This window comes from Anabrus simplex, chromosome 7, assembly GCF_040414725.1.
Source record: "Anabrus simplex isolate iqAnaSimp1 chromosome 7, ASM4041472v1, whole genome shotgun sequence".
NCBI classification, from domain to species: domain Eukaryota; kingdom Metazoa; phylum Arthropoda; class Insecta; order Orthoptera; family Tettigoniidae; genus Anabrus; species Anabrus simplex.
Window position 1 is genome coordinate 248209213 of NC_090271.1, and position 10833 is coordinate 248220045.

The window sequence follows — 10833 nt, forward strand, 5'->3', positions numbered from 1 at the left end:
TATTACATAAACAAAATCTATTTACAACAATAAGAGCTTTCAAAATGCTTGGGTAAAGATAACGTTGAGCCGATGACAACCAGTTCACTGCCTCCACGAAACAGCTGTGCTGTAACAAGCATGTTACAATTGTGTAATTAACGAAATCTAGAAAGATGGATATCTGCTGAAATACACATCTAACAGTAGTTCCCATAAAATTTACTATGCCTCGTACCATCGAACCCCGGTGCAAACAAATATAAACAGAAAATGTACAGTGTCCTGACTCGGTCAAGAACCCTAGTCCCATGAAGAGTAAAGCGTATAATATTCATATACGAACAATCTAAAAAGAACGCAACCAACATATCCATAGGGGTCAATATCAAACGGGCCGGTGTTAAAATTAAAGTAGAACAAATAGAACAAAAATCTCTCCCTGCGTTCCAAAACATCAAGGTCGTCTACTCCCCCTACACACTCGACACGCTGCAGACAGCAATATCACCGAGTTTCAAGACTGTGACGTCAGACACACAACCCTCACCATTCGACCACTTGACGAGCGGCAATCCACATAATTTACGAGCTCAGCTGGCTGCAGGCAAAAAAACCTCGACTTTCAACTCACGTAATCTGGCTGCTAAAAGCACTCTTTAAATACACCTGGGCTATCCGCCCTCATCTTAATATCACCAGCAATATAACAAATCTTATTTCCGCCTCCCATGGGCTCAACCTTGATAATACAAAGACACAAATTAATACGCGATCGTCACATGGCCATAATAAGGCATCTCTAATGCATCCAATACACTCTCAAACTGTGCTGGGCTTTTTCATCTCAATACATACAGTCAGCTACATGCATAATGCTCACATCTCTCAAACATTCGGACTTGCTCGCCCTGTCAGTAAAACTAGGTGAATTACGGGTTGAATCCTGGACTCAACTGTACCGCCTACGTCTGCAGATGCAAATGCCTGAACGCGACACAATAAATAGTGCCTGCCTGTAAGACTAACCTACAATGACCAAGGGAGTTCAACCTGACCCATGAAGATAATACGTACGCTAATATAATACTATCGAAATGAAATATAAACACACCAATAAGGAATCTACAAACTATCATCTACCCTAATGTACGGGGTTCGAGCTTGAGGCCTAGCTCTATATTACAAAGAATTTTCCGACCATAACTAACCTGTTGACTGACGGCCCCCCTATTCCTATCTAAATTTAAATGACATGCTTGAAACAGAATTGGAAAGCTCTGACCTTATGTGATTGATGACATGACGGAGCGGCCCTCCCTGTGGACCACTGAATTTACCACATCATGACAAACTGCGACGGTTGCAGCAGATACTGGTGAACACTTGGAGACATTCTATCTTGCGTGAGTCCTTCGTACAGCTCCTTAGATGGTTGGAAGATGTCCCCTTCGACGTCGCGCTGATCAGGTACACCCAACGTTCCTGGATCGATTCCCGTTGTCGTGTTGGCTTCAGCTCCGGTTGTGGCTTCCTCGCAATGATGATGTAAAGCTCGTTCTGGCTTGATGCAGGGGTAACTGAAAACAAATTCATTTATTACAGACTGTCCAAACTCGATGCCTGTTTCCACTACTATCGTGTCTCACACGTTACATTGACCAAGTCTTGTACAGAATTTTAAACCTGGTACACTATAGTTTCTTCACCACTCTTCGTAACACCGTTCTTTCCTCCCTTCACTCGGACAACATGGAGTGCTTGAAGAACTACCCTGAGACTATATTTATTCTAGCATTACATCAGTTACAACTTGACCTCACAGAAATATGAAGCTACTAGTTCATCAGTCTATTATAGGCAGTACCTCATCTCACCATAGCATATCAACACAGGTAATATCAAGAATTTAGCTGAATATGCAAGTTGATTACTTACTTCCTCGCCGATACAGTAGTACTAGTTGTATGTGCAGCTCGAAGACAAAGTGTTGTTCGCAGTGCCGACTTGTAGCATGACGACTTCGTTCAAGCAGCCTTACGGTCAAAGAATGAGACTGATATGCCAGGTGGCCTTGCTTTTATAATCACGTTAGCGTAACCACGCCACTTAATCGCGTGCAGAATACGTGCGCCCGCGACTCGAAGGTTTCCCGCACAACGCACGTCAAGTACCTTTTTTAACGAATGCATTTATGATTGCAGCCCTAATGCATATCAAAATAAAACAGAAATTATGCAGGTTGCAATTCTTGTATCAAATCCAATGCAACTCTTCCGTAATCAAAGATATTAATTTAATTCTTCTTCCCTCCGAAGGTAAGTTTTGCCGGGATCCGGGAAGCGTCCCCACTCTTCATTAAGAGGCTTGGCTTGGGACATAACTACCTTTAATAAGGTTCTGGAGATTTCTCATAATGACGCTCTAGCTCACTTCACACAAGAACGCTTCTTCTGGACTCTTTTATGAAATATACTATAAGACAATGACTTCGTGGGTGGTCTCATGTAATCCCAATATCCAATACTAAAATCTATACTATTGGTCCATGAACAGAACGGTTCAGTACACATCCAAAGACGATGAGAATTACAGCCCTGGCTCTGTGTTACTCCAGTGCAGAGTACGCTTGCCCTGTTTGGTGCAGGTCCAGTCATGCTAAATAAGTTGACATTTCTTTGTCGACTTATCACAGGCTGTTTGAGACCAACACCACGAGATAGAATCTAGTGTTTGGCTGGAATCGCCCCACCAGATATTAGAAGAGAAGTTGCACCCATGAATGAGAGATCTAAAGCACTTTCCTCATCTGCCAAGCAAAGATTGAGATCTAGGAGCAGTTTCCTGAATACAACCGAAGATAGAAACGAATCTGCTCAAGCCACAAGGTTGAGATTATGGAGAACTATAAATCCTCAACTTGCTGGTTGGATGATGCCAATTGAACATCTCCCTCGAGGACACGAGGAACATTGGTCCACTTGGAAATCGTTGAACAGGCTTCCCAGTGGGGTTGGTAGATCAAGAATAAATATGGTAAAGTGGGGCTTTTCTGGCACATCCAGGCTATGTGTATGTGGTGAAGACCAAACCACAGCCCATTTCATGAACTTTAGTAAGTGTCCTTTAAGTTGCACAAAGGAGGACTTGATGGCTGCAGCACCTAATGCTCGTGATTTGTCAAAATTCTGGACAGACACTATTTGATATGTATGTTATTAAGTACCATTATGTTATGTAAAATGTATGCATCTGATACGAATATATAAAATAAATCGAGGGATCTCACCTCTACCGCTTCAAAGGCAGTGTCCTGGAGCGTGAGACTTTGGGTCGGGCGCATACAACTGTGGAGTACGACCAGTATCTCGCCTAGGCGGCCTTATCTGCTATGCTATCCCGAGGTGGTGCAGCTCTTTTCAGGCACACCCCCAATGGAGTTGAGCTGCATGTACCATTTCAACCACATACCAGCCCTCCTGCCATCTGCCATGCTGAACAGTGGCCTTGTGAGGAGATGGGAAGATCGGAAGGGATAGACAAGGAGGAGGGAAGGAAGCGGCCGTGGCCTTAGGTTAGGTACCATCCCGGCATTTGCCTGGAGGAGAAGTTGGACACCAAGGAAAACCACCTCGATGATGGATGAGGTGAGAACCGAACCTCCCTCTACTCAGTTGACCTCCCTAGGGTGAGTGGACCTCGTTCCAGCCCACGTATCACTTTACACATTCCTGGGAAAAGTCGAGAATAGAATCAGCGTCTCGGGGGATGGCAGCTAATCACACTAACAACAACACCACAGAGGCGAACCGTCATCTTCTTCCTCACGTTATTACCGTGTGACAGAACTCTGCCTTCTATTTACAGTAGGTACAAACGGCGCCATGTTTTAAACGAGTTTCCATTTGACTGGCGTTTCGTGTAGGTCACAGCAAAGTCCATTACACACAAGGCAACGTTACCGAAGGCAGCGGAATTCTTCTCATAATACGTATCTTGTGAATATGTATGGCCATGAAATTAGCCCGCCTGGTGGCCATGATCGTTAAGGCATTGAATTCTATGTGATTTGAGACCGTAGTTAGCCGGTTCGAGTACCACGGGTTGAAAAATATTTCACCATCAGAATATTGGCCGGCAGGTTAAAGGAGGTGGTGGATATACAATTCCTAATTAATAGATTGCGTGCCAAAAGACTGGATTAAATTCCAAACTTCTCCCCATTGTTGATATGGAGTGAGGACGTATGGCGTTGTTGATGGTGATTGGCCCATCGGATTGAGACGTTAAGCCTTGAGCAAACCGCTTGGTGCTACTCGACACCAGTATGCTATGTGCCAGCACCGGGTTTCAACCCCTCCCTTACTACTATCGTATATCATGTCATTCATCACATCTCATTAAGTTGTTGTCCGTAATGGATGAGGCTGGCCTCCCAGATCGACCGGCGTCCAGTGTCGAAACGCGACCCGCACGGAACTTGGTGCACCATTCCACAATGTTGGTTTTCGACAGACATGCTGCACCAACTGCCCCATACACAGTCTTCATTCTCCGATGGAAGTCCACCGGTGTTTGTCCTTAGGCAACCAAGAACAGAATAACAGCACGTTGGTCCTGTTTGGTAGGGGCCGATGACCTGCGATGTTAGGTCCCTTAAAACAACAAGTATCATCATCATCAAGGTTCTGTTTGGAAACATTTGGTAATAACGTCGCTATAGTTCACATGGCCGCACCTCGGCACGACACGATTGCCACATTACTCCCTTTGTCTACATGTTCGTGCTTATATACTCGCATCGGAGTCGCGCTATGTTGCATGTCTGCTGCAACAACGCCCTCAAACGGAAACTTCTTGATCGTGCCTTATACTATGTCAGTGAGGATCGAAATAACTCCTTGCATGGAAGCCTTGTTACATTCAATGGTTTTGGTATTCGAATTTACTAACACGAAAGAAATAATTATGAATCGCTGTATTAATAGAATATCTTTATAAGAAACCAACAATCTTTCTCTCTAAGCGCTACTTCATGTCTCCCGTCTACAATCATAAACATATTCTTCTTCCTCTGCCGCTTTTTCCACACCAGGTGGGGTAGAGGTGATAACTATGTCGCATATGAGGATTTGGCTCTGTTTTACGCCTGGATGTACTTCCTTATGTTAACTAACTCCATGCAGGTTGTGGGGGGAGTAGTCACTGTTGCGCGTTCCTGTGGTGGTTGGTAGTGTGCTGTGTTGCGAGTATTTACATCCATTCCCTGAGTCAGAGGAATGAATAAGATGCAGCCAAAATCCCCGACCCCGCCAAGAGTCGATCCCAGGGCCCTCTGAATCCAAGGTGACGACGCTGACCATTCAGCTAAGGAGCCGAATACGAAAGTAGTTGAAAATTAAAAATATTGATCCATATTAGCTAACAGGCGTAGCTTTACTTAGAAATAAACGTAGATTTGGTAACTATTTTCTTTTTAAGTACTTCCACTGTGTTCGAATTTTTTTTTGCTAGTGGCTTTAGGTCGCACCGACACAGATAGGTCTTATGGCGACGATGGGATAGGAAAGGGCTAGGAGTTGGAAGGAAGTTACCCCAGCATTTGCCTGGCGTGAAAATGGGAAACCACGGAAAACCATCTTCAGGGCTGCGGACAGTGGGATTTGAACCCACTATCACCTGGATGCAAGCTAACAGCTGCGGCCCCTAACCGCACGGCCAACTCGCCTGGTTGGAAATATTAAAATGGTATGAAAATAATTGAGACACTGACATGGGAAAAGTAATAAGTGCAAAAAAAAATAATAAATCGAAATTTAGATTTTTCATGGAGAACGTAGTAAATGCCCATGCCAAGGGAATGGAAAATATAGCAAGTCAACTGGTACAGTAGATTAGTTTATACGATTTGTGCAAGACGGAAACTGTGTTAAGTCCACGAGGTTTGGTATGGAGAAGGTAGTAAGTCAGCCCGTGGCGCTGATGGAATTAGGTATACATTTTGCCATTTTTTGAAAATGAACTGCATGTAAACCTTGTTTATCGCTATTTTGTTCGGTAGAGTGATACTTCAGTTGCCAGAATGGCTCCGAAACCTGTTCTACTCGAAATGGTAAGTCGTTATTGCCAGAATCTTGACATGGACGTTCATACTCATTCTTTGTGTTCAAAAATAGGTACTACGTGTGGCCAACAGTGGTTCCAAAAGGTCAGAGAAGTTAAACATTTTTGACGATTTCATGTAATCATGATGACACCTGGGGATTTTCGTGACTTCGCCATGGAAAGCAAGATATATTTAAATACTCAACGGCTTACTATTAGCAATGTGAGCTGGATATGGATTTCAAGAGCCGAAATTCCCTCGGACAAGACAAGGCAATGATTCAACGAGTTAGAACCGTGGAAGTAGCGCAGTATCCCCAAGAGGGGACGGTCCTATCACGTGATCAACAACATATCATATAGACTTTACAACCACTTGGAAGGAGACTAACCATCAGCGAACTGAACAAAGGGCGTATTGGCTATGCTGAATTTCTTGGATGATAAATATAATTTCTTTTATCGTGAAATTTCCGCTTGACACATGCACGTAAGCTGACAAACTGATTATAAAGTGATTTTTCACAACGTGTTTTATTGCACAATTTGTGCCTGAATGATAATTAGCATTAAATTGATTAAACCGATAAATGGATTACTCCTTGATTTTACGTTATTTATTTTAATTAACTTCAGCTTCAGGAATGTTGGAAAAACTATTTTTGTTTTCTCCTGCAAATTTTACATTTTATGACTTAATAAGTACAACATTCCGATCAATTAACAGAAGAGAAGCGATAAAAATTCGCAACCCTGCCCCTCGAAGACACTAAATCTGTCCATTCAACAAAGGAATCGGACTATGCAAAGCTAGTATAAATATTATAATAAGAAACGAAATGTTAATTGAAAGATAACCTAAAAATCGTTTAATAGTTAATGGGGATATGCAAGAAAATTAAGCTATTAGAAAAGAAAATGTCCGCCTCTGTGGTGTAGTGGGTAGTGTGATTAGCTGCCACCCCCGAACGCCCGGGTTCGATTCCCGGCTCTGCCACGAAATTTGAAAAGTGGTACGGGGGCTGGAACTGGGTCCACTCAGCCTCAGGAGGTCAAGTGAGTAGAGGTGGGTTCGATTCCCACCTCAGCCATCCTGGAAGTGGTTTTCCGTGGTTTCCCACTTCTCCTCCAGGCAAATGCCGGGATGGTAGCTCACTTAAGGCCACGGCCGTTTCCTCACCTCTTCCCATCCCCCTCCAGAAGGCCCCTGTTCAGCATAGCAGGTGAGGCCGCCTGGGCGAGATACTGGTCGTCCTCCCGAGTTGTATCTCCCGACCCACAGTCTGATGCTCTAGGACACTGCCCTTGAGGCGGTAGAGATGGGATCACACGGTGAGTCCGAGGGAAAAACCAACCCTGGAGGGGTAAACAGATTAAGGAAGAAAGAAAGAAAGAAAGAAAGAAAGAAAGAAAGAAAGAAAGAAAAGAAGATAAGGAGCAATAATTAAGACATGCACGAGTATACGCCTACTGAATGACTGTACTTGAATCGGAGAAATGAATAACAAAAATGAATTTCGCCTTTACACACTCGTTAAATTGTAAACAGAGAGTGGAGCTAACTGAGGATAACAGCAATTCAACTTCAGTACAAGGGGACTACAAACTTAGAATTCACCGACTTCACCTTTGTGATATATTTTGTACAGAAATGTTCCATTAGTTCAAGGTTAGTTCTCGAGGGAATTTTGATACAGTTAACAAGGAAGTTAAATATCGCATCAGTATTACCAGATTTACAAATAATATTTCGGAAGATAGGGCTCGAAAATTTTAAATGATATAGGCAAAATTTCGGAAGATAATTAGAAATATTTCAGTTTCTATTATTTTACTGAATATGAAATGATCATACAATTAACATTGACCAGTAGAAGTAGAACAACTTTCAGTCATTCTCTCAGGCTCTTCCTCTCTCTTATGATGATGATGATGATGATGGTGATTATTAAAATGGGGCTAACACTTAGGCCCGGTTTCACAGTATACGCTTAAGCCTTGGATCGGGCTTAAGCGGGAGCTTAAACTCTGGACGAGTTTCACAGTGGGGAGTGCAAGTGGTAAGCCGAGCTTATCTGTGACTGGCTTAAGCTGTATGAAACTGAGGTTTAAGCTAAGGATTCAGTTCAGATTGTAGAGCGCTGGCCTTCTTATAGCCCAACTTGGCAGGTTCGATCCTGTCTCAGTCCTGTGGTGAAGGTGCTCAAATTCATAGTTAGTGGGACGTAAAACCAATAACATTAACATTAAATAACTTATATTTCTGAATATATTTCGAGGCTCGTGAAATAATACAGATTCCGTGTTCCGATATACAGAAAAGAGAGAAAAAAGTCGGTCGGTCACTTGCTTTCTTGGCTTACGCTGCATGAACCATCAACGATAGACCCCAAGTGTAAGTGTACGAATTGTAGAGCATAGAAACCTCTACAAAAAAGTCCCCGATGGTATATACCTATTTCCAACCGTTTGCCCTCTAGAAGCCATTTTATGCTATACTCAGCGGTAAAAAAATGTAACTCCTTAACATTAAATAAATATTTCGGTATTATCCTCGAATTCCTCATCGAAATAAATTGTTTGACCTCCTCCAGTATTTTATAAGGATTCTAATAACCTTGTCAGGACATTATTTGCATGAATGGTTGAGAAGTTATGGCCATTTTAGACTGTAGTGGTAATACGTGTCAGCAGGACGGGCGAGTGACCTTTTTTAAACTTTATTTTTGTTACTATTATTGGAATCACATTTTCCGTTCATTTTTCTAAATTACCTTGGCTGATAAACGATGTATAACCTACAAGTCAATCAATCATAGTCTACGGATGTAAACAAAGATGAGAATTGAATCATTGCGCATGCGCAAGCATTACCAACTTCGGAGATGTTCAGCTTAGTAAAGCTGCACATGGTCTCCCTACTGTGAAACTCGTAGTGTTTAAGCCAAAGAGTAAGCCTTGCTTAAGCGGCGTGCGTAGCTTACTAAAGCTTCGGCTTAAACTCAAACTGTGAAACCGGGCCTTAGGGATCGCCCACTCCTCCTTCCAAATTCTTCTTGCCCTCATAGATGTGGTTCTTCGTCAGACGTAGGCAGACTGCAAGACGTTCGAACTCCTAGCAGGATTTTAATCTCCGATCACCCCTAGAAATGATGAGGTAAGTCATGTAAAATTCTGTGTGTGAAAATGGGAAATTACAGAAAACCATCGTCAAGGCTACCGATAGTGAGGTTAATAAAATAATAATGTTATTGGCTTTACGTCCCACTAACTACTTTTACGATTTTCGGAGACGTCGAAGTGACGGAATTTAGTCCCGCAGGAGTTCTTTTACGTGCCAGTAAATCTACCGACATGAGGGTGGCGTATTTGAGCACCTTCAGATACCACCGGACTGAGTCAGGGTCGAACCTGTCAAGTTGGGGTCAGAAGGTCAGCGCCTCAACCGCCTGTGCCACTCAGATCGGCAATAGTGGGGTTCGAACCTATCATCTCCAGAAAGCAAGTTACCAGCTATACGGCCTGAACTGTGCAGTCAACTCTCTCAGTATATTGATAGATAGATAGATAGATAGATAGATAGATAGATAGATAGATAGATAGATAGATAAGTATTGTGGATCATGGTATATGAATATAAATAAACTGTGGTTAAATTTTATAACAGTTAATGTTGTGTATGCATAGGCCTACATATTTGTATTTTTGTTACGAATAATTAACATATTAATAAAGATTTCCTGCAACGAGCCCGGTTCCGTCGCTAAATGGTTAGTGTGCTGGTCTTTGGTCACAGTGGTACCGGGTTCGATTCGCGGCAGGGTCGGGAATGTAACCATCATTTGTGAACTTCGTTGGTACGGGGGCTGGGTGTATGTGTCGTCTTCATCATAATTTCATCCTCATCATTTCGCAGGTCACCTACGGGTGTCATATCGAAAGACCTGCACCTGGCGAGCCGAACGTGTCCTCGGACACTCCTGGCATTACAAGCCATATGCCATTTAATTTTCCTTCAACTGATATTCCGCACCACTAACTCGTATTAGAGAGAGAAGAGTATTCCATGTCAATTCAGTTCATTCAATCCTAATTTTATTTCATTCAATCGTTTTAGAATTTGGATCCTTTTTCTTCTTCGTCCGGCCTCTTGCTAATTTCCGGAGGTCAGTGCTTTGTATTGGTTTAGCGTAGTTTTACGGGTGGATGTTCTTCCTGGCGCTAACGCTATATGGAGGGATGTATTCACTTGTTGCGTGTTTCTTTGGAGGTTCATAGTGAGGTGTGTTGTGTTCTAACGAAGGCACGCATTAAGATGAAAACAAGCACGCAGTCCGCACACCAGAAGAATCAATCAAATAACGTTAAAATTTCCGACCTCACCAGGAATAGAACAGCGGATACTCTAAACCGAAGGCCAGTAGGCAGAATATTCAACCAAGGAGCCAGTGCTTTGGAAACTGCGCTTGACCCAAGCAAATATTGTGAAGTAAAAGTGTAAAAGTACATTCTAACATCTCCTGCACTCAGTACATGAGAGGAATTAATCATAAAGGAACGACACTAGCATTTCTCAACAAAATGGCCAAAGAGGACTAAGGATGTACTCCGTAAGATATTATTTTCACAAAGATTCTTAACAATTAAAAGCTTATGAAGGATACTTCCTCGTGGCCACTGTGCTGCCGTAATGGTCACGAACCACCTTCATTCGAGGTTGAGATTATACTCATTACTCTTTATCCACTG